Here is a 27568-nt window from a genome sequence, read left to right on the forward strand (position 1 = left end):
TTTCTTAGGATTGAAGGGGGAAAAAAATCAAACACTTTTTTAGTCCTCTGCAGGTGACAAGATTTCAATTTCCTGTATCCTCAGACTGCTAGCATTTTGCTTCTATCCCATGGGAATGAAGAGATATAATCATAAGGCTACACATACCACTAAGGTAATATAAATGAAGAAGGCAATTTTCTGGTTTCCTGACAAGGTAGCTTCATGGACCAATAATCGGAAGAAAAGAAAAGAGTGCACAGGAATGGAACTGATTGCTTAGGTTTGTGGTAAAGGAACCATCCCTTGAAATATTCGAGTTAAGAGCAGAGATTTTCTTAATGAGGTACTGAATTGTTCTCCAGGATAAACAGAAAGTTCAATGAAAATAATGTCTCAATTTGTCAAAATTAATGGTAGACCAAACCTTTCAAATAAGAACTACAAACCTAGTGGGCAATTTTGTCTTCTTATTCTAATCACATTCTTGGTTGGTGGTAACTGAAGCACTAAAGGATCTATTACAGTCTAAACTCTCCTGTGTAAATTGCTGCTATGCGTAGTATCGCAGTTTGATACTAGTGCAGATCTTTCATGGTCTGGTATTATAGACTGTATTTCTTTTTTCTCTCTCCCATCATCCACTATTCTCAAGAGATAAATGCAGTGTAGACAAAGCCCTGTATGAACTGTAATTATACATAGCAATTTTAAAACCATGTCAGTTAAATTGTTTCTACATTCACCAGTGCAAAATAAGAATTATGTGGATGAATATTTAACAAACAAATTTTAAGAGTTCTCAGATCCTCAAGTGTATTTTACTTTAGTCACCTGGGTTGTTATGTGAATTTATGCCTCAGCAGTGCATTATTACAAAATATATTTCTTGTTCTAGGTCAACATAATAGTGGTTTCTTTATTTAAGAAAATATGTGCATAAGAAAATTAAAAAGAAGATATGCATGTGTGTGTTGAAGGAAATGGCATGGGGTGGGGATGGAAAGCAGGGTTCTACAGTCTATAAATTTAGTAAACAGAGACAAACAGCTTTCTTTAAGGGAAGGAGTTAGCAGTCTCCATCTTCCCTATGTTATTTTTTCAAAAAAACAGATTTTATTTATTTATTTATTTATTTGAGAGAGAGAGAGAGAGCACATGCGCACAAGAGAAAGCATGAGCCAGGGGAGGAGCAGAAGATGGGGGTCAGGGAGGGGGAAAGAACCTCAAGCAAACTACGCACTGAGTGTGGAGCCACAGGCTCCTCGAGGGGCTGGATGTCAGGACCCTGTGATCATGACCCTGAGATTAGGACTCTGAGATCATGACCTGAGACGAAACCAAGAGTGGGACACTTAACAGACTGAGCCACCCAGGCACCCTTTCCCTACCTTATTTTAAGTGAAGCATCTCTCTTTGGGCACAGGTAGTTCAAGGAATACTTGTGGGAAATGCTGTTCTCAAGAAGAGCATTTCCCTTTCCTTCTTTTTTTTTTTCCCCACACAGCATTGTTAATAATAAATAGAAAATATTTTTAAAATTTTTATTTCTTTTAGTTGGCAAATGTTTGTATTTGTTAATAATTTTTAATACTTTGTCTAAGCAAAATGTAATCTAAATTAATTAAATCTTAATTTAATTATAAGGAGACACTTTTGTTTTGTTAAGATATTATTTTTTAAGTAATCTCTACACCTAATGAGGGTCTCCAACTTGCAATGCTGAGATCAGGAATCACGTACTCCACCTACTGAGCCAGCCAGGCGCCCCAAAAAAAGACAGTTTTAATGAGCACACAAATAATAGTCATGTAAAAATAATGCAAAGAAGAGAGCATTGAAATGTGTTTGTTTCCAAAATGCATAATATTTTGTGCCTGTTTGGTGAACATAAGAGAATTTCCAAGAAGTACTTTTGTTACAGTTGAATTTGGGTGAAGATTTTATCCATTTATTTGGGAGAGAGAAAGAGAGAGCATGAGTATGAGTGGGGGGTGGAGGCAGGGGCAGAAAGAGAGAGAGAGGCAGACTCCTCACTGAGCAGGGAGCCCAACTTGGGGCTCTGTCCCAAGACCTGGAGATCATGACCTGAGCTGAAAACAGATGCTTAACGAACTGAACCACCCAGGTGCCCCTCATGTCCCAACATTTTAATGTAAAGCTGAATGTATTTTATATTGGAATGTTGACTTGTCAGCCAAAGAGTCTTGTCCTTTTCCCCCATGAACCACAAGCAAATGGAACTTGATGTGTCTTTTTAATATCTTTTTAAAAATCATAGTAAATGTTGAGCTTCTTTCTTTCACTATCAGAACCATGTCCTAAAAATACTACCATAAGGTAATCTTTAATTGTAGAATTTTATTTCTGTGACCTTCCAAATAAATTTCCATTCCATAGTTTGTATTAAACCTAAGAAATGCAAAGGTAAGTTATATGTTTGCACAAATACATTTAACTCACAGACCTTATTGTCAGATGAGGTGACTATAAATTGGTAGTAAAATTAACCCATAGTAACTTAATTTATGAAGCATATTGAATGATTCTCTTTTCATGGCAACTTTCATTATTCCTTGTGTTGTGTGAGTTGTGAAACTTGAGAAATCACTCTAATAAGAATGATGGGTAAACATTTGAGCTTTTCTGTAAATTTAAAATATTGACTAGGGGACCAAACACCATGGCCCTAGATATAACGAATGAGGCTGGCATGTAGTGTGGGGAGTTCTGAGGGTACATAGAGACTGTTAAGCAGGAGGAATATCAGATAAAAGTAGAGTTTTTTTCCACAGAGGTACCCATTTTGGAGTATGGGAGTTGTTTTCTAGAACTAACAAGCTAGATTTGAAATGTAGATCTGTATGAGATCATTAAGAAAAATTGAGGTCTTCCTGTGAAGACAAAATTATTCTGGATAATAACTGGCATTACGTGTATCTAGCCATCAAGATTATAATAGATAGCATTATTTGATAGTAGCTAACTACTGTCTCTCAAACCATAATAAAGTTTAATTGAACATTTACTATCATGCCTTCCCTTGTCTCAAAAACAACAATTATAGTTTACATAACTTTGAAACATATTTAATTTAATGCATATATTTAGAATGTATGCTCTGTGCAAAGCATACCTCTGTTCTAGGTACTAGTGGAGAGTACAGGCATAAAACACTCTTTTTTTTTTTTTTTTTTTTAAGATTTTATTTATTTGACAGAGAGAGAGAGACAGCCAGTGAGAGAGGGAACACAAGCAGGGGGAGTGGGAGAGGAAGAAGCAGGCTCCTAGCGGAGGAGCCCGATGCAGGGCTTGATCCCATAATGCCGGGATCATGCCCTGAGCCGAAGGCAGACACTTAACGACTGAGCCACCAAGGCGCCCCATAAAACACTCTTTCTGACATTAATAGTGTTCAAATACTTTTCTCAAAAAGTCAGACAAATCAATAACTATTATACATGATAGTATGTGGTATGTGCATAAAAAAGATTCATCAAGCAATTAGGTTTTTGTATAATCTTTTTTTAGCAACTTTATTTTTAAGAGAAAGAAAGAGTGAATGAGTTTGCTAGGGTGGGGGGTAGGCAGCTGGGAGAGGGAGAGAGAGAATCTTAAGCAGTCTCCATGCCCAGCGCAGAGCCCGACATGGGGCCCAATTTCACAACCCTGAGGTCATGACCGGAGCTGAAATTAAGAGTTGGACACTTAACTGACTGAGCCACACAGGCACCCCTGAACTATTAAGTTAAAAATGGGACATCAGATATATTTAACTGCAAACAAGTAGAGAGTATGGTGGTGAAAAAAAAAAAATTTTTTTTGGCCATTTTGGTATAATACTGTATTTGCCAGTTGCAAAGAAAAATCAAAACAATGTAACATTTCACCACAGAAGTGTCGCTGTGGAATTTATGGCAATTTTGATAGTACCTTGTTATTTTGCTTTGTACATTTTGTTCCAATTATTTGTTTTCCCCTAAGTCCTGCACAGAGGAACTGTGCTTGATTTATCCAGTTCAAATTAGTAAGTAAAATGTGCAGACGCACATCCTGAGCTCAACAGTTCCTTACAAGCCTGGCAACACAGTAGTGTAGTATCACAGGTACAAAACAATAATATATCACATTCTAAAGTAAATAAATGGGGGGCACCTGGGTGGCTCAGTCAGTTAAGCATCTGCCTTCGGCTCAGGTCATGATCCCAGGGTCCTGGGATTGAGCCGCACATCGCACATCGGGCTCCCGGCTCAGCGGGGAACCTGCTTCTCCCTCTCCCTCTGCCTCACCCCCCCTCTACCCGCTGCTTGTGCTCGCACTCTTGTGCTTTCTCTCTCAAATAAATAAATAAAATCTTAAAAAAATTAAATGAATAAATGGTAATGCAAAAAATTGGAGGTCTGTTTTAGTAAAGATATCGTTCTCCATTACAATAGTGTTAAAATATGAATATTTATCAGATAAAACAAAAAACAATTTTTTTACTATTTATAATCATAAATGTCTTATAATAATTAAACAATATCATCTGTTTTTTTTTAAATTGTCTTTTGTCTTTTTCTCTTATTCTCCTCTGGAAAAAAAAAATTGTGTGTGTGTGTGTGTGTGTGTGTGTGTGTGTGTATTTTCTTATTTATTCAGATGGTTATATTAGAGAGGTAAGGTTTAGAAAAATATATACAAGAGAGATTTTCTATATGTGTTAAAAAGTTACCATGAAAAGCATGAGATCTTTTTGCTAAGAACTTTAGATCCTAAAAATGGTTACATTTAATTCAAAATATATCTGTTTATGCAAGCTAATTTTTGAAAATGAATTTTGAGGTTAATTTAGCTTTAAGTAATTAATTTAGTTGTTAGGGAATAAATCAACTTTCAAACTATGCATTGCTATGTAAAAAATACCTTTCTTAGTAACTTTTTTGTCCCTGAAAAATTTATTTGCAAGTATAAAATCTTATTTAAAAATTTATTAAATTTACAAAGGTATAGGCTATTCATGTGTAGACCTCCCAGGGGAAATGCTATATCAGTTTATATCCGAATTCTCTCAAATTACAATGCTTACAATAGGCAATTAATTTGTTTTCACTCTCATAAACATTGTGGATACCAGGGTTATTTCTTTTGGCTAAGAGCTAGCAAACTGATCATCCAAGGCAAAGAAGAGTTCAGAAGGTAAATGACATTCCTTCATAAGCCATGAAGCCAATTGTTTGTTTTGTTTGCTTCTTTTTAGGAGAAGGAGGGATAAATAAGGTGGATTAGTGTAGTCTGGAAGATAAGTTAACATATTCTTCTTGATGAGGAAGGAGGAAATCTCATTATGTTCCTAGTAAGATGGGAAAAAGGTGGTCAATGAATTTGTGAACTATATAAGTAGCAGGGAATGCAGCAAGCCAACTATCTGAAGGACCTTAGGCTGTTATGATGGCCATAATCTTATAGCACCGTAGAGGCAACAGGTTGTTGTACAATAAATTTTAATTACAGGACATAAAAAGTTATGTTATTCTCAGCTGAATCAGTGTGCCATGGATTCTTCCATACTATCCCAGATGAGACATTTGTCTAGCTAACATTTGCCAAAATGATCTTGCCGGTCAACAGACCCTCCCATCCCTCATTCTTTCGCTCCCAGTAGTTGGACCAGAAATAGCACGCAGTGCAACGGTGACTGCATTTGGGTATATTTTGGCATATTTCCCTAGCCTACTAACTGAAAGCAGCTGACATTTAACTGAAAGAACATGGTGGATTGAAACCAAGCATATGAAATTTCAGATCCAAAGAATCCCCTGAAATGAAGAAACTATAAAACAAGTGTAATTTTTGGCCTTGCTCCTGCAGTAACTGGGAGGAACCGTTGGCTCAGTGGTAGGGAGACTACTTTCCCCAGATCCCTGTACACTCTCCACTACTAAAATTTCCCACTAGTGAATGATACCAGGCTGCAGTTGGCAGTCCCTCTGCCATGGCCTCCCCTGCTGGCTTACCACTGGCTCCCATTCTGCACTCACACTGTTTCTTCTCACATAGTTTGCATATTTTCTGATGGCTGCTGCTTCTTGCCCTTAATCCTAAAAATCTAAAGTTTTGTAGTGAAAAATGTAAGTATGGTCCATAAAATCTGAGAGGGTTTCAGTGAATGCTGAAGATGCTGTTACAGTTCCAAACAGATGGGATGTTGAGAATATGATGGCTCTAGATTAATTACGACCTGTACCACTTCTTATTTGTTACACACAGGACAACTTAGTTCACATGTTTCCCCTCAATTTCTTCATCTGAACAATAGAGAATTATAGAGATTATCCTATAGATTCTTTGATTGAATTAAGTGATGTACACCATTAAGAACAATTTCTTGGCTCAAAGTAAACATTCAGGAAGTACTTTCATAATTACTATATTGTTTTTTATTGATATTACCCTGGTATGGATGTGGTTAGGTATTTCATCTGAAAACTGGATCTTTTAGGGGCAGTTGAAGATCCAGTTTTCAGAAGATTAAGATTATTTTAAACTTCATTAAGAGTCTTTAAGAGTACAGGCTTGGTCCTTGGCATTTCCGGTATTTCTCAACCAGCTGGACTAGAGGAGGTTTGGAAGGGATTTGGGGAATGAGGTGTATTAGAATGTCAAGAGGACATGACACCCAGCAAATTCTGATGTAAACGTCCTCCACCCAAACACTGTCCTCTGGTAATTGCTGAGAGGTTTACATCATATCTCTCAAGTATGTTCAGAGTAGGAGAGAAGCTAGGACCATATTTATAAGCTATTTAGAAAATATTTTTACTTATGTAAATTTAGTCAGTTTCCATGAGTAAAAGTGACTTTTTGAAGACTAATTGTTTAGGAACACCTGGGTGGCTCAGTCGGTTAAGCGTCTGCCTTCAGTCCAGGTCATGATCCTGCAATTCCTGGGATCGAGTCCTGTGTCGGGCTCCTTGCTAAGTGGGGAGCCTGCTTCACCCTCTCCCTCTGCCTGCCTTCTCCTCCCATCCCCCGCTTGTGCTCTCTCTCTCGTGCTCTCTCTCTGTCAAATAAATAATAAAAATAAAAAATATATAAAAGAAATAAATATTAATCATTTAGATATTCTCAGATACTCAGATCCTTGACAAAAACTGCTGCCTTAAATTTGTTGTATTCATTTCCTCTTGCTGCTTTAACAAATCACCACAAACTTAGCAGTTATTTTAAACCATCACGCACTTATCTCACTGTGATTCAGCTCAGAAATCTGAGTGGGCTCAGCTAGGCCCTTTACTTGGGATCCCATGAGCTAGAATGAAGATGTTGATTAAGGCTATGTTCCTTACCAAAGATTCTAGAAAAAAAAGACACTTCAAGTGGCATTCAGGTTGTTGGCCAAATTCAGTTCATTGTGGTTGTGGTTGTAGAAATGGGGTCCCTTTTATCTTGTTGCCTGTCAAACAGAGGCCAGTCTTTGCTCCTATAGGTTAACTTTATTTTAGCAAGGGCTGGCTGAGTCTCTCTCAGCTTTATAGCCTCTTTGGCTTTTGCTGCCTCTCCCTGATACAGATCAGAGAAAGCTCTCTTCTTGCAAGGTTTCCTGTAATTACATCAGACCCACCTGGATAATCCAGTATGTCCTCTGTGTCTTAAGACGTATTGCCTTAATTACATCTGCAAAGCCCCTTTTGCCATGAGAGGTAACAGTATTCACAGACTCGAGGGAGTAGGGTATGAATTTGGAGAGCTAGTCTGTCTACCACCCTTGGGTTGCTCTAGATCCAAATATTCTAACATGTGAAAGTCTTAGGGAACCTTTTTCTGTCTCCCTTTTACTTGTTCAACAGCTTCTATTAAATATCTAGGAAGTCTAAGAAACTTACTCTAGTTGAGAAATAAAGTCAATATACACCTACTTAGATATAAGTGGCTCAAGACAGCTACAAAAAAAAAAAAAGGTACATAAAGGAAATTGCAGTTATTTCTAACAGGAAGAAAAAAAGATCAAGGAAAGCTTCTTTGAAGAGGTAGCTTTTGAAACATATCCTGAAGGATGAGCAAGGGAAAGGTATTTTTTTGTCTTACAGATGATAAGACATAAAAGCAGAGACATATGCTATATTCAGGATGTGGCAGCAGCTAGGTAGGATTCATGGCAACACGTAATGAAAATGGAACTTTGTATGGCCATGCTAAGAAGTTAGAACTTTAGTCTATAATAGGAGTCAGTGAAGCTTTTAGGCTGTGGGAAGTAATAGACTAAAAGCCATGTTTTAGAAAATACAAGCCTACTGTCACTGTGGAGGATGGATTGCAGGCAGAAGCCCCATTGGAAAGAGAATCTGAAGACGGAACGTGGCAGTAGAATGGTAGAAATTATGCAATTATGTTGAGAAATTCTTTCAGGGTGATTGACTGAATGAAGGGCTGAAGGTAAACGTAGAGTCCAGATGGGACATTTTCTAGCCTTGGAAACTGAGGAAAGGGATGCTATTTTCTGAAGATAAGGGACAGGAAGAACAACAGGGTTCCTGAGTGAGCAGATAGATTTGGATATGCATTTAGCATTCTCATGCGATCTGAGAAGGAAATTAGGAGAGTTGCAGGCCAGAGATATCTTTAGGAAATGCATCATCAATAGGATAGTGAAGGCAGAAGAAGAGGTCAGCTCATTTAGGAAAAAAATGCAGAAGAGGGGTGTCTGACCAGCTCAGTCAGTAGAATATGTGACTCTTGATATCGGGATTGTGAGTTCAAGCCCCATGTTAGGTGGAGAGAGGACGTAGAAATAAAATCTTAAAGAAAATTGCAGAAGGACCCTCAGACTCCCTTGCGAGACTAAGGATAATCCACATATGAGAAGGAGGTAGCAGGAATTTAATTGAAGGAAGTTCACATGCAACCACCTGGGCTGCTCGAGAAAAAGTTACAGCAGGGCAGCTGCAAAACTAGATAAGGAAAGTGTGTATTCTTTTGCCAGTCTTTTCTCTCCCTGGTTCCCTCATGAATAAGGTCTGAGAATCTCATGTAAAACATGGGGACTATAGGTGACAACACTGCATTGTATAACGAAATTTGCTGAGAGTAGAACTTAAATGTTCTCGCGAACACACACAGTTAAATAATGTGACATGCCAGGTGTGCTGATTAACTAGATGAGGACTTTTTCCACAATGTATACACATATCAAATCATGATATCCACTTGAAATATCTTACAATTTTATTTGCCTGTGATACCTCAATAAAGCTGAAATTTAGGGGCACCTGGATGGCTCAGGTCATGATCCCAGAGTCCCTGGATTGAGCCCAGGCTCCCTGCTCAGTAGGGAGTCTGATTCTCCCTCTGACCCTACCCCCTCTCGTGCTCTCTCTTTCACTCTCTCTCTCTCAAATAAGTAAATAAAATCTTTTAAAAAATTTAAAAATAAGGTGAAATTTAAAACAACAAAAGCGGCTGAGACAGTTTTTGGGACAAGGTGGGAAAATGCCTCTTCCAAGAAGAGATCGTTTGCTGAAGTGAGGGAAGCTTCGAGTAGTAGAGGGCAGCCAAAGAGAATACCTTGAGGGCTGGTGGCTGGGAGGTCCTGGCAGAAGTTACAGGTTGAGTTGAGTTGAAGCCACTTCACTTGGCAGGCAAACCTCATGGGTTCTGGGTGAGGAAAATGAATCGGGGCTGACTGTTCAGTCCTGGTTCCAGGCAATTCAGCCTGTGCTTAGATGAGTTATTTATACTGAGGAATCCCTTTTTTAAGCTGATTCATTTCTGTGCCTTTCTACTCTTGTTTTGTTCATCTTCTTTAGTTTCCCGGTAATGATTCTTTTTGGGAGAAAAAAAAATCCATCATCATTTCCTCTGAGCCAAGGAGAAAGTCTTTAACCATAGTTAGACCAGAATAACTAGAGGTACCATTATGTTCTTGAAGCAATGGTTCTCAATTTTTTTTCTATTCAAAACACCCCGTGGGGTAACAAAAGTATGATTTCTCTTCCCTTCTTTTCCAAAAATCCCTGTTTCTTTGAAGTTCACTTAAGCAGACTCTACCTCTCAATATCCTTTCTCACTGCAATCATATACTGATACCCTACATTTTTTTCTTTCAGCAATAACTTTAACACCATATTTATTGCCTTTTTTTTTTATTCCGATATCTGTCACCATCTTGGAGAGTTGGCCTTTAGTTCCCTGACCTTCTTATCTACACTGATTTTTTCCTCTACATTTCCTTGGTTCTATCCTAGACCTTATCACCTCCGAAATCATACTTTCTCCAAAGCCTATACTTCAAACTTTCTTTTTTTAAAAATTATTAACATATAATGTATTATTTGTTTCAGGGGTACAGGCCTGTGATTCATCAGTCTTACACGATACACAGCGCTCACCACAACACATACCCTCCCCAGTGTCCCCGCCACCCCATCCCTTCCACCGCCCTCCACCCCAGCAACCCTGTTTGTTTTCTGAGATGAAGAGTCTCTTGTGGTACCTATACTTCAAACTTTCTGTCATTACATCTAACTCATCAGTAAGAGTCTACTTCCAAACACACCCCAACTCCATGTATAATACTTCTCTCCATCTCCACTAGAACCACCCTGACAGGAGTTACTTTCTACTGTACTACTTCAGGGGTCTGTCACGGGTCTTCCCGCCTCCCTACATTCCACCTAGACCCTGCATGGTACAGAACAGGAGTTCAGCAGATAGTTGTTGAACGAATGGGTGATTGATGCATGTTGAGGAGAAAGGAAACATTTGGGATTTTTAAAAGCAGTTCCCAGAATATGTCCTGAGGTAATGACAATCTGTCTCTTCATCACTATTATTATTTAAGTTGTGAAAAACTTGACCTCTAGACTTGGCCTTATATACGTATTCCGTTAAACAAGGTGCTTTGGACACGCACCCACAGTACGTTTCCCCTTCCTAAGGATCTGCCGGTACTGAGACTCTGGCTAGCACTGGTTGGTCCCCTTGTCAAGGTTTGTTTGTGGTAACAACTTGGGTGTAGCTTAGTTCATCAAATGTCTGCTTGTGGTCCTGGTGAAGGAGGGATCTGAGCTGGATGAAGAGGTACACAAGAGAGCAGTTTTAGAGGTGTGGGCCTGTATGTCTTCTGGTTTCCTCTGGTGTGACCTCTGAGAGGAAGGATGTCCCCTGTTCTGCTGGCTTCCCAGCATTAAATAACAATCTCCTTTGTAAGAGCGCCTGCCCAAAAACACTGCCCCCTCCCTGTTAATGAAGAAGACCTGCCTAGAGTCTGAAAAGGTGGGATGGAAGGTTCGTCTGGCCAGATCAACAGCTGGGAGCTGGAGGCATTATATGTTTCAATCTCAAATCTTGATAATGTATCGGGAATGTTTCCTGTGTTTTACATGACAGTTGAACATTCGTCAGAATGCTGACCTTGAGGCGTTTTAAGATTCTGTAACATCAAAGTTTTCATTATGTTCAGCATATACGTTTTATCAGACGGAACCCAGTTTAGAAAGAAACACAGATTTGAAACAAAAAGGGTCGCCTTTAACTGAAGGCCATATATAAGGTACTGGCTTAAAGCTTGGGCCTTAAAAGAGGAAGGCTGACCTGGTTCCCCTCAGACTTCACCGATTACTAGATGTATAACCTTAGGCAAATTACCTCAACCCATGGTGGTTCTAAGTTTTTGCAAGTATCACCATTACCTGAAGGTCTTGATAAAATACAGATTGCTGACCCTACCCCCAGAGTTTCTGATTCAGCAAGTCTGGAGTTGGGTCTGAGAGTATGCATTTCTAAAATGTTCCCGTATGATGCTGATGTTGCTGGTCCAGAGGCAACACTTTGAGAACCACTGTCTTAGCCTCTCCAAGTCTGTTTTCTAATATAAAAAAAATAGGCGTATTTAGAGCTGATTTCCTTGGGGCTACTGTAAGAATAGGGCGCAATTCAGAACATCAGGCTCACAATCAGGACTGGACTGATTCTTAACTCTTAGAAGTTAACCATTTAGGTTCATTGCCAAAAGCTTACAAAATTTAGATTTTCAATATTTCAAGTTTTTTACATCTGCCTATTAACCTATTACAATTGCAGAAACACATTTCCTCCTGTCATTTGCACGCATGTCCAATAGTTACAAAATGTAGCTTGCCTATGAGACTACAGTCTGTTTTTATGTACACATTCTCAGTACTTGTCGCATTCATTTGTTTCTACAAATTTGTTACCTAATGATTATACCAACCATTTGGCGCCTTGAAAAATAGCTTTTAGAAGGTTGAGTTTTGTGTGAATAAATATAATAAATAATATTTAGCACCTGAGCTCTATTGGAGATTTTTTAAATGGATTTAAATATGAATAAAACTGATAAACTCACTTTTAAATGTAAGTAATCTTTAGTTAACTAACACTGTAAACTTTGTTCTAAAAAGTCAATAGAATAATTTGGAATGGGATTTTTAAAGGATTAAGAGGATGAAGTTTAGGAGTGGCTCTTGAGGACTAGAGAAGATAATGCTGACAATTTTCAAATGTCTATCATTTTTATAGATTACAGTGACAATCCAGATTGTAAAATACATTTTGGTCAAATGCAGATTATTTATGTAATTGTACAAAATATGATTTTTAAAGAGGATTTTTTTGGGTCAGTATGCTGTAAACATAAAATATATCAAAGGAGATTGGATAATTTAGTTTATTTTTATTAAGTTGAACTGTACCTAAAGGTCAGGGCACATAAGTAGATATAGACTTTATGAGACATAGCTGGGGCTCTTGCAATTATTGGTTATACACTAACTGTTGGGAGAATTAATTGTATGTTCTTACAATGTTTGGGTTACCTTGAAAAATTCAGTGACCTTTAAATTTATGGTACTATATTTTATCTCCCAAGATGACATCCTTGTAATAAGCATAGGGAAGTTATTCAGCTTTAGATAGCTTCTATATTCTTCTGGTGACATGTTTATTCACTTTGTTTATGTGCTATTCTTGGCCTTTTCCCCTGGACTTTTTATACTGTTTCTTGCTACGTTATGATATTTACTACAGGTTAAGTATACTTCTCAAGTTTAGCTGAAGTTTTGTTCTTCTAAAAAATTAACAGTAAGTTCTGGAAACAGCCATTTACATTTCCTATTCAAAACCTGTTTTCTGATGTTCAAACCTGTAAAGAAATTAGAACCATTATGTAGATTAATTAGAAAATCGATCATTCTTTTAGAATACACTTTGTGACCCATGAAGCTTAAAAAAAGAATAGAAGTTTCTGGTAGTGTATCATTTCTGAATATTTCCTTGGAACTAACTCTGTTTTAACTTTTAAATGTTTTCTCTTCTTAGAATAAGAAAAACAACATGCGAAAGTACTTTTTGATTTGGGTGTAGTTTCCCACTTTTATCTCCCTTAGTGTTTAAAAAGGGGGAAGGGAGGAAGCTTCTCCCAGGTTTTCACCATTTTCTGTTGAGTGAGCAGTTTGTGATACTGTAGGTTTCTGCAGTACTTTTTTTGTTTCTACTAGGATGTTTGTTTAAATCAAAATATTTTTTTCTGCTTAATGATATTTACAATAGACTTTTCTTCCTTTTTGTACTCTTGTGTGTGACCTAGTTTTAAAAGTTAAGCTTAAAGTAATGCTAGTTGTAGCAGTAATAACAGTGCATGAAGCCTGAGCAGAGAATTTAAAAGACACATAATAATATGTAAAGCATAGTTTAATGAGGTTATCTGAACCACTTGAAGTTTCAAGGACCATATAATTTGAATAATTACGGTGTAAAATGTTAATGAAAAAGCTCACGTTGCCTGGCAATGTAGAGATGTGACAATTGTTGAAGGCAAATTATCTACCCAGGTAGCTCTCACAGGGCGGCATTAGCAAATTTGCTTTGCTGAATCTCCCTTTGCCTGCATTCTGCCTGACTTCGCAGGTTCGCAACCCAGGTTTGTTAGCACTCCAAGAGTAAATCCGTTTCTCAGAGACATTCACAGTAATCAAGCTCAAGGAGACTTTACTAGAACATAAACCAGATGCTAAATCAGACATTTCATGTTCTCCAAAACACCAACTTTTCTTTTCATGGCCACAGTGCAGAGACATATACCCTTTGGGCCGCCGCTGGGTGAGCATGAAATCAAAGTGATCAAGGTGTGATTCAGATGTTTAGTGGTATCAGGCTTAGTGCATTTAATAATGTCATCTTCAAAAGAGGCACTCTGTGTGCTCCCAGGACCAGGTAAATCACGTTCTTGTACATTGGCACTTTTCTCAATGGACAGTGGTTGGATGGTTAATCCCAAACAAACTTCTGTTTTATTACCCTCTTTTTATCTATTATTTTGTTGATCAGTTGCACCCTTTCTAGTTATAACCTTCTTTTTAGATACGTTAGACCATCCTTTTAGAATATGAGCAAATTTTGGTACTCTGGAAAATATCCCATCCATTTGGCCAAGACCCTTTAAAATGTTTAATATTTTGGCAAACTATAAAAGTTAGTTGAAATATGTGAAAGGAACCTATAATCTTCATCGCACTTTTATTAGACAAATTTCTGTATTAAAATTGTATACAATTTCCAACATGTATACAATTTGGGAAGATTTTTAATAGTTGCCATACAATATTTATTTGGGGGTTGTAATGTGAGTTTCTAATTCTTACTTTAAGTTAAAAGAATTTATGGCTCATTTCTGATTATAAAAGTAAAACTAATATATGCTCTTCTAAGAAAAATCATAGAATACAGAAGTGAATAGAGAAGAAAGTAGAATTCATCCATAATCCTGACATGTAGAGAAAGCTACTTTTCATATTTTGGCATATGTATTTTTTAATACAAATGTATTCCTTGACTTTGAAGTAATTACATTAGTGAGGCTTCTCCAGAGAAACAGAAATAATACTAAGTCAACTTGGAGGAGAGATTATAGAAAAAGTAGGGGGGGGGGGCAAATAAAAAACAACTTCTGCAAGGCATGCTCACAGGCTGGAGAGTGAGAGAAGAGTTGATGCTGCTGTCTTGAGTGTGCAGGTGGAATTCCTTCTGGTGTATGTGGAAGGAGGAGGGATGGGAAGGGATGTCAGCCTTTTCCCCTCAGGACTTCAACTATTTGGATGAAGACTTCCCACATTATGTAGGGTATTCTGATTTACTTAAAGTGTTGATTTAGATTACCTCCCCCAGTACCAGTCACCTTTTATTGGATGTTAGTTATGAATTAGGATATGAAAGGCTTGAGGGGTGCCAGGCGAAGGTCATGGTCAGGAATGCCGAATGTGCCTCCACAATGGGTCCTCTTCAGTGGTACTTGTGTAGCTGCTCATGTTTGAGTTCCTTGTCATAATGACAGTAATTGAAAAGCCCATAAGCTGCCAGCAACATAGAAACCCCAGCAATGCCCCCTTTCTTCCCACTGACATACTTGTTGTAGTACCGGTCATAGCATCTTTGAAATTCTCCGGCAATGCCTTTAGGGGTGAAATCCGCATCATGTCCAGCTTGGCAGCTCTCCTAGTTTCACAACCACGAGCTGCTTCTCCTTCACTTCATTTTGGAATCCTGGGTGTCCACTCTGCCGGACCTGATTTAGATGTTAATCCCATCTGAAAAATAACTTTACAGGAACATCTAGACTGCTGTTTGACCAAACAACTGGGTAGCATTGCCTTGCCAAGTTGACATATAAAATTAACCATTACAGTGATCTTCATATGCTATATTTATATGTAATATAAAGTGCATCCTATATGCACACACGTCCTATACATGCACGATACACACACACACATACAATGTATAATACATATTATTACCTATACTGTGTATAGTATGTATACTATATGTATAGGTATTATATATATGAGTAGTGTGTATGTGTGATGTTCCCTACTTTTTTCATCTCCTTTGTGTGCAACTTTTGCTTAACTCCTCTCCTCTCCTTTCCCATCACCTCCCCTCCATTCTTTCATTCCCATTCTTCTTCATCCCTTCCCCTGCTTTTCTAGTCACCTAAGTGATGTCTCTGAGAACTTTGCTCTAAACTGCAAACTCATAAGTACCAAATGCTTACTATGGTCTTCACTTGAGCCTCCTACAATCGCCTCAAAAAGTATCTGAAACTGAATTTATTATCTCTTAAAATCTGTTCCTTTTAATTTTTTTTCCAATGAATTTAATTGGCCCAAGCCATTTTTAGTGTCACCATCTTCTTTCCTATCTATTAATCATCATATTCCCAATCATTGGCCACCATGAGTGGAATCTGTTGACCACATATCTGATAATCCATTGCTGTCACTTGGCATTTCTTAACTGTGCCTCTGCCTATGGCCTCCATCCACTTGAAACTGCTTTCCACTTTGCCACTGAAAAATTTGTTTGATATGCAAACCCCATCTCATCATTTATTTTCTACAAATCTCTCAAAAGGTCATTGTCTTCATGGCAAAATCAAATTTCTTAGCCTGTTGCTCAAAGTCCTTTATGATTTGATCCCTATCTAATTCTCTTGTTTCATTTATAGATGTCTTCCTTCTTATTGCTAAAATAACAGGGCATTGAATAGTCATGACAAAGAATTAAACAATGGGTGAGCATTAAGTATTTTTATGAAAAGTTATGGTAAGAAGGAATTAAATCATAATCCTGACCACAATTTTTCCTAATTTTTGTTGGTAACTTTTAAAAAATAGTATTTTTTATATTATTATTATTATTTTAAATAAACTGTACACCCAACAGGGGCTTGAACACCACCCCAAGAGCAAGAGTCGCGTGCTCTACCCACTGAGCCAGCCAGGTGCCCTTTGTTGGTAACTTCTTAATGTTTTCTGAATCGCTAGTCTCCAGTTAAAGAGTTTTGTCATTGGTAGTATTATTTAGTAAGAGTTGTTGTAACGTACTACAGAGAGTAGAATTGGCATTACCATAGAGAAAAGAGAAATCTGTTATAATGATAAAGATCCGTGCTTAATTGGAGTCAGATATATTTCAGAGTGTTTAAGTACTCTTTCCCACAAATCATCTTTGTACTTCTATTTAACATGTATTAAAGTGCTTTACTTAATTATAAATATCCTACAATACTAAGTGAAATTCTTAAATCTCTTTAGAGATTGATAGAAACCATGAAAAATGAATGCATGCTAGATGTTATGCTTCATTTCCCAGGAACTGATTCTAAATTAAAACATGGTTTAAATTTCTGGGAAGCTAAATACATTGCCTTAATGTATTGCTTAAATTTATACTATAGAGAGATTACTATTCATAACATTATTGATAACTAGCATAAGCATCCCATAAATGTTTATGTTATGCTATGTTATGTTATACTAAAAGTAGTAAATTTTAGTATTTTTAAATAAGAAATCAATATGTTGGTTGACAGCCTGTAAATTATTTTGGGTTAAATGAGGAGGATTAATCTGAAAAATAAAATCTCAATAGCAAAGGCTGCTTTACATTTTCAAAAAAGTTACCTCTGCTGTTTGTTGTTTAATTTTAAAATAATTCTCTTAACTGACTTTTTGTATTTTCCATACCTTACATTGTTGCGTATCAGTCAACCATCATTTGATACTGATGCACACTTTATAAAACTGATTTGTATATTTTCAAGTGCTTTTCAGGTGCCCTTTCCAAATAAATTCTTATATTTTATCTGTGAGAATTATTAGCTATAATTTATAGATAAGCATATAGTAGCAAAAAGCCAACAATTATTGAGTGTTCTTTGTGTAGCAGGTAGATAATATTTAATCTCCACAGCTGCCTTATAACAAGGAAAGTGAGACCTAGTGATGGTCCCAATTTACCCAAATGTCAAACATTCTTATTCTCTTAACTTTAGAATGGACAACAAATGGATTTTCTTGCCAATACTTATAAGTAAGCTAATAGACATGTCATGTTTTTTTTTTTTTTATAGATTTTTTTATTTATTTGAGAGAGAGTGCGTGCACGCATGTGCAAGCACACGAGTGGCAGGGGGTGGGGGTGCAGAAAGAGAGGGAAAGAATCCTCAAGCAGACTCCCTTCTGAGTGTGGCGTGGCACCCATGCTGGGCTCCATCCCAGGACTCTGAGATCAGGACTTGAGCCAAAATCAAGAGTTGGTCACTTAAGCCAGCTGTGGCATGCAGGTGCCCCTTGGATGTGTATTTTTTATTTTTTTAATTTATTATTTTTTTAAGATTTTATTCATTTATTCCACAGAGATAGAGACAGCCAGCTAGAGAGGGAACACAAGCAGGGGGAGTGGGAGAGGAAGAAGCAGGCTCATAGCGGAGGAGCCTGATGTGGGGCTCGATCCCATAATGCCGGGATCATGCCCTGAGCCGAAGGCAGACGCTTAACCCCTGTGCCACCCAGGCACCCCATGGATGTGTATTTTTTAAATGTAATCTTATTGGTTTTAAAAATTATTTAAAAGATGTATAGGAAAGAGTAAAAGGTAATAAAGATTGTTATCCCTCAGTGAGATGTTTCCCAGACCAGAAATGGACTTTCCAGGGACAGAACAATCTTATGTTTCTCTTCTAGAATCTTTCGTAATTGTGTTCTCTATCTAGCGCTCTATGTAGACCAGCAAGCAGGACAATAAATAAAGAACTGCCCTGAGACAATGAAGGGATAGCTTATTGCAACAATCGCGTATGCCAGTCCCCGCACCAGCACTTCTGCCTGAGGCGTTGCGCCCTGCTGCATCATTGCTGGCCCTTGTCCCCACCTGCACTGTTCTTGTTCCTATAGCCCTTCTCCCTGTAGGACTTCCTGACAGACTTTTTTGTTCTTTAAAATTCGTGAAAGATTTTGTTTTATTCTGTATCACATATTTGCTTCAATGTTCTGCCTATGACTTGCATAACAGAAGGGAATGGAAAAGGATGAGCTCTTCACCTTTTTTATTTTTTTTTTTTTTTTGCAGATATGGCCTTAACCTTCAGTGTGATTTCTTTAATCCTTTCTCTTTAAACTTGTTATATGGTTTCAAATTTAGTATTAAAATGTACTAGTAATATTTAAAATATAGAGTGACATAAGTATGTTTTTTGGCTACCTTTTTTTTCTATTCAAAAAATGTTATCATCATACTCTGAAATAAAGCTTATTAACCCACATTTGAAAACATAATTTTGCAGCCAAACTCAATGCCCAATGCTACTCCAAAAAGGGGAATTAAAATATGTGTATTTGTCTGTATGTGTATATATATATGATATATGAGAGAGAGTTTGATTGAAAAACAACATAAAGGGCCTATCTCAGCCTCATCTGTCTGAAAGACATGTGGAAACTAGGAATGAAACAGTGAAAATTAGGTGTCCCTCAAAGAAGGGTGCTTTGAACCCCCCTTCAAATCCTTTTATATCTTCCATCCTTGCTCTTGAAAGGCATACTGATGATAGCTAGAAAAGGAAGATGATATGAGAGATATAAATTATTTTAAAAATCAAACAAAAACAGGCCTGGATATTTACTTTCAACTTCATGTATTTATTGATATTCTCATAATAACTGAACTATTCAAAAGATACTAAATTTCTCTTTGAGCATTCTCAAAAAGGAGACACGTAAAATCACTTTAGCTTACTCAAAGATTTGAAAGTGCAGTCCTTTCCTTAAAGATCCTTCAAAAAATTGACCATTTTTTCACATTTAGTTATAACATGATATATTGAAGTCAGAGATAAACTGGGATTCAGGAGACCCTGGTTCCTGCCAAAGCTTCTAGTGAACATGTGTTTCTGAGAACATTCCCTGTACTTCTCTACAAAGTAAGTGAAAGTTGTTGGTTAAGATCCCTTAAACCTCTATAATTTTAAAGCATTGCTCCACTAAACTCTACTGAATTGCCAACTCAACATCTCTACTAGAAGATCTATGAGATGCCCCAACCTCACTGTGTCCAAAACAAATATCTAAAGACTGATCCACTCCCAGCCTTCCCAGCTCAGTGCATAGAAATTCCATTTTCTGATTGCTCAACTTAAAGGCCATAAAGTCGTGCTTGACTCCTCTCTTCCTTTCATACCCCTCATCCAGTCCATCAGCAAGTCTTGTCATCTGCGCCTTCAACATGTATCCAGGCTCTCATCCTGTTTTTGGGTCACCACTACTGTGGCAGACCAAGCCACCACTGTCTTCACCTGTATTACTGCAGTCACCACCCAAGTGGGCTCCTGCTTCCACCCTGCTCAATACCCACTTTCTCTCTCCTCAAGGCCGCTGGAATGACCCTTTTAAGGTGTAATTCATGGGGTGCCTGGGTGGCTCAGTCAGTTAAGCATCTGACTTTGGTTCAGGTCATGATCTCAAGGACCTGGAATCAAGTCCCATATCTGGCCCCATGCTCAGCAGGAAGTCTGCTTGTCCCTCTCCCTCTCTCTCTGCTCCTCTCCCGACTTGTACACGTGCTCTCTCTCTCTCTCATTTTTAAAAAACCTTTTTAAAAAAATAAAATGTAATTCACTTCGTGCTCTGCTCTAAACTCTTGGATGTTTTTGCTCTCACTTCGTGTCAAAGCCAGGGTTTCCACAGGAACTATGAACCTGACGTGATGTTTATCATCCCCTACCCCACCCCCACCCCAAGTCTCTCTCTGACCTCATGTTCTCCACCGAGGCTCATTACTCCCCAGGCTTGAAGGATACCTTCAGCCGGGACAGTTCTATCTACTACATGCCCCTTGGTTTGCTTCTGCATTTCCTTTAAATCTGTGTGCACAGCGGTCGTGAAAAACAGACTGGTCCGATTTCCTATGTAATAGGGCAACCTGCACCTCCCTCCATACTCTCAGTCCCTTTACCCTGCTTTAGTTTTCCTACTTAGCACTTATCACCATGAGGGCAAAGACTCCATCTTCTTTGTTCCCTGCTTCATCCTCAGGACTCAGAACAAATTCAGTTGAATGAATGAGTGATTGAATGGAAATATTTCCTACTGAAGTTGTGATATAACTGTTAAAAAAATTTCTGCTTTTAGTGGAGGGATAAAGAAGTAATATCTACAAATCTGTCCTTTTCCTTTAAAACAGCTAAGAGGCCAACTTGAACTAACACATTTATTTGGTTGTAGAGAAAACATAAAATCATGGAATGTGTCTTGCATCCAAAAAATTAATAAGGTTCTTACCATGCAGAATATACAGCTTGGGGCACCAGGCTGGCTCAGTTGGTATCGCATGTGATTCTTGACTCCTGGGTTGTGAGTTCAAGCCCCGCATCGGGTGTAGGGATTACTTATTAAAAAAAAAAAAGGTCTCTAAACAGAATGTACAGGTTAGTTTTATGTTGCTGTTTGTTAAGAATAAGTGTAGGGGAGAACATATCAGAAGGCTGCTTAGTTATCTGGTAATTTTTATAATCATTTGTCAGGTTGTCCTTTTCCCAAATGTACTGTTGTTATACAAACAAAACAATTATATATATAAAATATAATGTGTTTAATTGTCTTAACTTTTCTTTTTACCTGAAAGCAGAATTTACCGTAAATGAACAGGGAAGAATTTCTAGACCAAGAGGATCTGGCCTCGTTTTATTTCCTCTTTAACTTAGTGTGTGGCCTTGGAGAAGTTACATGCCCTTACCAAGCCAGGGCCCTTATCTTTAAAATAGGTGTAATAATAGGTATAATAATGCTACTGTCTTACCTGCCTGACGGGTTGTTAAGGTTAATAAGATAATGGCTGTTTAGAACTTTGAAGTCCTTGGAAGAAAGATGTTATTAATATGAGAAGAGCAGTCTTACACTTTTCTGATATTTATAATTATTTTGAAAAAAAACAAAAACAAAAACACGCCATATCCAGATATTTTGCCATAGCTTCCCTGACAGATTCACAGAAGCTTGTTTGCCCTCCGTAGACAACTGTTTTGAGGTACAGCTTCGGGTACTTCACGTGTTGGCACAGTTAATCTCCAAGACAGACCAGCTTTACACATGTGTTCTGCAATGTAACTATTCAGAGCAAACAAGCTGTGGCCCAAGACATATTTCTAGCACCTATTATGGAAGATACACATTTGTCAAACTCCCATTTTCTATTATATTAATTCAAAACTCTTTAGAAGGACCTGTCCAAAGTAAACTTGGCTTTTCTCTTTCTTTCTTTCTTTCTTTCTTTCTTTCTTTCTTTCTTTCTTTCTTTCTTTCTTTCTTCTTTCTTTCTTTCTTTCTTTCTTTCTTTCTTCTTTCTTTCTTTCTTTCTTTCTTTCTTTCTTTCTTTCTTTCCTCTTTCTTTCTTTCCCTTTCTTTCTTTCTTTCTTTCTTTCTTTCTTTCTTTCTTTCTTTCTTTCTTCTTTTTTTTAAAGATTTTATTTTTAAGTAATCTCTATACCCAATGTGGGGGCCAAATTTACAACCCTGAGATCAAGAGTCACGTGCTCTACTGACTGAGCCCACCAGGCGCCCCTAAACTTGGTTTCTTAAGAAGTTATATTCCATCCTGTATATGATGTCTTTGAGGCAAGATGATGTCTCAAAAGCAGATATCTCTAAAAATCTAAGAGGATTTCCCCTTCACTTGCCTTTTTTTTTTTTTTAAATCATTTTGTTTTTCAGCCTGGAGCCTAGATTTGATTAATCGATTTCCCTGTTTTGTTTAAGGATTGTTTTTATTAATGCACTTTTCAAGCCGAGACACGACATTATCGCCTTCTCGATCATTGTACTAAGTGTTGAGATCTTAGCAGGCCAGCTGCAGCAGCTGTGTTTCCCCTTGGATCTCAGAGCTAAAAACTTTCATCTCCTTTGCTGTCTCAGCTGCTGGTCGAAGGCTACGGCCTTCCCATAACTCAAACCAGTTTCAAAGCAACGTAAGTAACCTCTCTGGAATGCTTTTGGAGAAACCACAGAAAGGTTCTTTAAAAGTACACCACTTATATACTTTAAATGAATGTTTCCATTTTAAGGTAATAACAGCATAATGTCAGGAGTCAACACATGGCATTTAACTACACTATGAACATAGTGTGGGCTTGTCTAGATAGACCAATTAAAAACAAGAAAAGAAACACCAAAGTCAGTTGGAATCCTTAAATTGATCTCATTGTTGTGGAATCTATGAATACCAGATTATATTTTCTAAGATATATTTCTAAGATGTATTTATAAAGTAACATTTTCTGTAGACTTTTTTCCCTATCTGAAACATGTGAAAAGATACCGTCATCAAATGAAAATGGTATTGATTGCTTTCACAGGAGAGATGTTTGATATTTACAGGAAAACATTTCAGATTGGACTTCGGGTACTTGGGAGTGAGGAGGATCAAATTTGCATGCATTTTAATAGCAGTTTGTTATATCAGAACATCAATGCAATAAAATGTGATTGATGAGTTATAAGATTAAAGGTCGTTTTAGTGAAATTTGACATTTACCTCCATGTCTGAACAAGAAGAGCTTGTGGCTTTTATATTTGTCTTGCCTTCACAGAGGAAATTTTCAGTCCGACCTCACTTACTCTGACTTTGCGGTGACTGAAGTAAAGAAGGAGTCCTTGATGCAGTTCGTTTGTAATTACAAAAGAGATTACAAATTAGATTTTACATTTATATCTTTCTTACCATCTCCCTAGTGTTTAGTGGCAGGAAGAAGCCTCATTCTAGGACTTTGGCAGAGAAAAAGAAGTCTTTGAGGCTTATTTAAGCATCTAGTTTGATGTTCTATAAAAATAAGCTAAATTCCAAGACTTCAGAGTCTGCAAGGGCCACCTTTACAAACCAGCAAAGTAGAGCACGCCACCACAGTCCAGGAAGAATAATTTACTCGCCTCAAGAATTCTGAACATTGTTTTTTTTAGTGATTTACTGCATGGATTTTAAAGCTTTTCTTCATAATCACTTGTATTACCTTATCTGGAAAGGCAGCTTATTGCTTTCCTCCAGAGTGACTGCGTGTGCTACTGGGGGATTAAAACATGTAGACATGCTATCACTTCCCCTCTGGAGGCTCCCCAGACATTATGGGCATTATGCTTCGCCTCTGCTGACCTATTCTTGAACTTGTGCTGTTCAAAGCCAATATTTCTTTGTGGAGTATTTAGAGTGGCCTTTACAAAAAAATCTACAGGTTTCACAAAAGTTATTTTCTATCGTTTAGTCAATACGTTTCCAACAAGTTTTTTTTTTTCTTTTCCTTTAGGAAATATATATATCTTTCTCCCTCTCTATAAACCTGTAAGATTGATATCTAATTTATCTATAATGCTTTTCTTTTTGAAATATACTTATCTCTCTATATAAATATATATAAAATATGAAAACATCTGTATATGTATGTGCACATGCGTACACGTGCTCATACTTTTCACAACACACTAAAGCCCGTGCCCATCAAGGACAATGGAAAAATGCTGTAAGGTATAACTGTGAACCACATACATAATTTTTTTATTCTATAGAACCCATGTTAAAAGGAAAAAAAAGAAAGTAAAATGAATCTTTTTTTTTTTTTTTAAGATTTTTGTTTATTTGAGAGAGAGAGAGAGAGACAGAGATAAGCAAGGGAAGGGGCAGAGGCAGAGGCTAGAAGCAGACACCCGCTGAGCAGGGAGCCTGAGGTAGGGCTTGATCCCAGGACTCTGGGATCATGACCTGAGCTGAAAGCAGAAGCTTTACTGACTGAGCCTCCCGCGTGCCCCAAACTAATCTTAATAATAGATTTGACTTACAGTATCCAAACTCATAGCATTTCAAGGTGTAATCAATAAAAAAATATTGAGATCTACATCCTTTTTTCATGATAAGTGTTCAAACTCTGTGAATTTTACACTTCTGGAACATCTTAATTCCTCATAGTCCCAAATGGTTAGTTGCTGCCTTATTGGACAGAGCAAGTACACATCACAGATTTACTAAAATGCTCTTTTGAAATAAATCCTTAGGTGGACACTTAGAATTTTAACAGTGCCAAATTTTGACCATTTTCTCCTTCGACCTCTTCAAGTATAACAGTATTAAGAAAGTGTTTTTTTTTTTTTTTAATTACTTTAGCTGTGGACCTATCATTTAAAATATTTGACACGTTAAGATACTACCCATGCTTATTTGGTGGTGCACTTCCTTCTATACCCGCCATTTTCCAGAGACCGGTTTGGAGGAATCTCAAGGCATTACCCGTACCCAGGTGGAAGCTAGAATTCATTAATTATTAAACCATGAGGCCATCCTAACTTCCATATTACTTGCTGAATGTATGCTCTCTTGATTTAATTGAAAATAGATGGAAAACTTGCATTTAAAATATTTTAAATGTTAGAACCTGACTTTGAACGTGTTGTTTGTTATATTTATACTGAGAACTCTGGTGCAAGAAGGGCGGATTTTCAGGGGAGACCAAAGTGCAGGGGGAGAGATCTTGCCCGAGCACAAGGTTTCCCTGAACCCTCTAAATGATTTGCCCTTTGCTCATAACCCTTCTGTCATGGTCAACATAGAGCCTAATACTGATTTATCAGTGAACTATCTCGTCATCTCTGTGCTTGGATCCTTTGACCTTTTATTTGTTCCTGCAAAATTATGGTGTATCACAATCTTCTTTTCTAATAGATCCTTTTAAACTTTGAAAGGCCAAGAGACTCTGTGTGAATATATTAAACAGTTGGATAATCCAGAAAAGGAGGTGAAAAAAAAATAACTGCAGACAGCTAAAGGTCGGAAAAATCTTTACTGAGTCCAAAAACACAAACAAGTTCTCTCTGGAAGAAAGGACTGAGAAAGAGAAGGCTTGAGTTTAGTTTGATCCTAGCTAAATTCACTTTGCCTTTCTTTGTAAAACATGTCAAATATGCATTTCCTTCAGTAGAGCTGACTGGGGGACAAAGTGAATTTTAAAATGTGACTCCTTCTAAGCAATGTAAAGGGAACACAAATAGCAATTTAAACAGTGTAACACATGTAAATGGAATAATTACAAATTACTTTTTCCCCCAAATACTGGTGTTTACATAAAGTAATGTCAGTAGAGCTGGTATGGTCCTCTTAATGCTATTTGTCATAGGCACATGTAGATAAGCTGTATATACTGTGATTTACAGATGAGCTAAAGATAGGTTCAGTAGACGAAATCTTAATGAAACAAATGTGGACTCAGGATTTAAACTTTCATTCAATTCATTTCGTATCCTATCATTCAATTTATTGAGAGTGTAATTTATTATACTGGCCCACCGCCTGATAGTTCCTCTGCTACGTATATATTTCATTCCTTGCAAAAGGATTCTTTCTAAACTGTAGTTTCTGGAATTATTTTTTGTTAGAAATCTATCTATAAAAAAGAATGAAAGTTAGCTTTGCATTTCATATCATTTAATTTATTTCCAGCTCGTGATATAGTTTTTACTAAAACTCCTGGAGAAATATATTATTATTGGAATATTCTTTCTCTGAGACATGTTTACCTAGTACCTGTTTGTCCCTGGTGTTTTCTGTGCAAGTATAACTGATTAAGGGAACATCAGAGAGCTCCTGGAGAGTTCAATTATATAAAACAAGAATTTTGTGTAAAGTTTATTAAAAAAAAGATGCACTCTTTAACAAACTTTTGCTAAGATGTAAAGCACTACTAGAAATGGAACTATGAACTTAAATTTGGCCTCATGGAGGGTGAATCTCTTCTCTCCTAATCAGTGAACGAATGAAGCACTGATTTTTGTTCTGAAAGTCAGATTATTATTTGTCTAATTAAGTTATTAAGTTAAGATATTCACATAGTTCAATATACAGAAACTTTACAAATGATCTATAGGAAAAGTCTCCCTGTTTCCAAGTTCTTATCCATAAGAAACCCCCAAATTGTGAGGTTTAAGGGATCCTTCGAGACACAATTTTTAAAATATGAAAGTGAAGACATGCTTATCACACAAACAGTAGCATGTTATATGTATTGATACCAGTACATAAAGAACTTCCTCATTTTTTGTTATAGATGGAAACTGGATAAAGACACCTATAGGCGTCTGAATAGGGTCTACTTTATCCAGTTCCATCTTAATGTACATTTATATGGTATCCAATCTCTTTACTGTGGCAAACACTGCTACAATGAATAATCCTGTAGAAATGTCATTTTGCTAGTGTGAAAAATTATCAGTAGGATTAATTCCTAGAGTGAAGTCACTGTGTCAACAAGTATATACATCTGTAATCTTGTTAGATATTGCCAAGTTTTTTTTTTTACCACCAGCTAATAGAAATTATTGTACGCTCACTAAGCCAAGATAGTTTGTTTCTCCAAAATCTACACTAATAGCATAAAATCATTTTTTGTTTTGTTGAATTTTTGTCTGATATATCAGTATTTGCAGTCCCCTTGTTGTGGGTGATGTGGGGTATCACTTCATGTGTTTAAAAGCCATTTATGTATGTGTGTGTGAGAGCAATTTGTTCATATGCTTTTCATGCTTCTCTTTGTTAGTCTTTTTCTTATTGATTTGTCTAACTTCTTTATATATTAGGGAAATAAGCTATTCTCTATAGTGTGTCATAAGAATTGTAAATACCTTCACGGTTTACCATTTGTCTTTTCATTTTGTTTATGGTGGTTTTGCCGGACAGAAAATTGGGGTTTAAGTAATTGACTATATTGATTTTTTTTCTTCTTTTATGA

The 27568-nt window shown here is 37.1% G+C and overlaps 1 protein-coding gene and 1 pseudogene across 1 annotated transcript in view; one reads left to right on the forward strand and one right to left on the reverse strand.

Annotated features, from left to right (window-relative positions):
- Positions 1 to 27568, forward strand: part of ROBO1 (roundabout guidance receptor 1) — a 764830-nt gene that overhangs the window by 518608 nt on the left and 218654 nt on the right. The window lies entirely within an intron of this gene.
- On the reverse strand, positions 15256 to 20039 carry LOC148110267 (ATP synthase F(0) complex subunit f, mitochondrial pseudogene; annotated as a pseudogene).

This window comes from Ursus americanus, chromosome 4, assembly GCF_024610735.1.
Source record: "Ursus americanus isolate L20-20 chromosome 4, mUrsAme1.1.p, whole genome shotgun sequence".
Lineage (NCBI taxonomy): Eukaryota > Metazoa > Chordata > Mammalia > Carnivora > Ursidae > Ursus > Ursus americanus.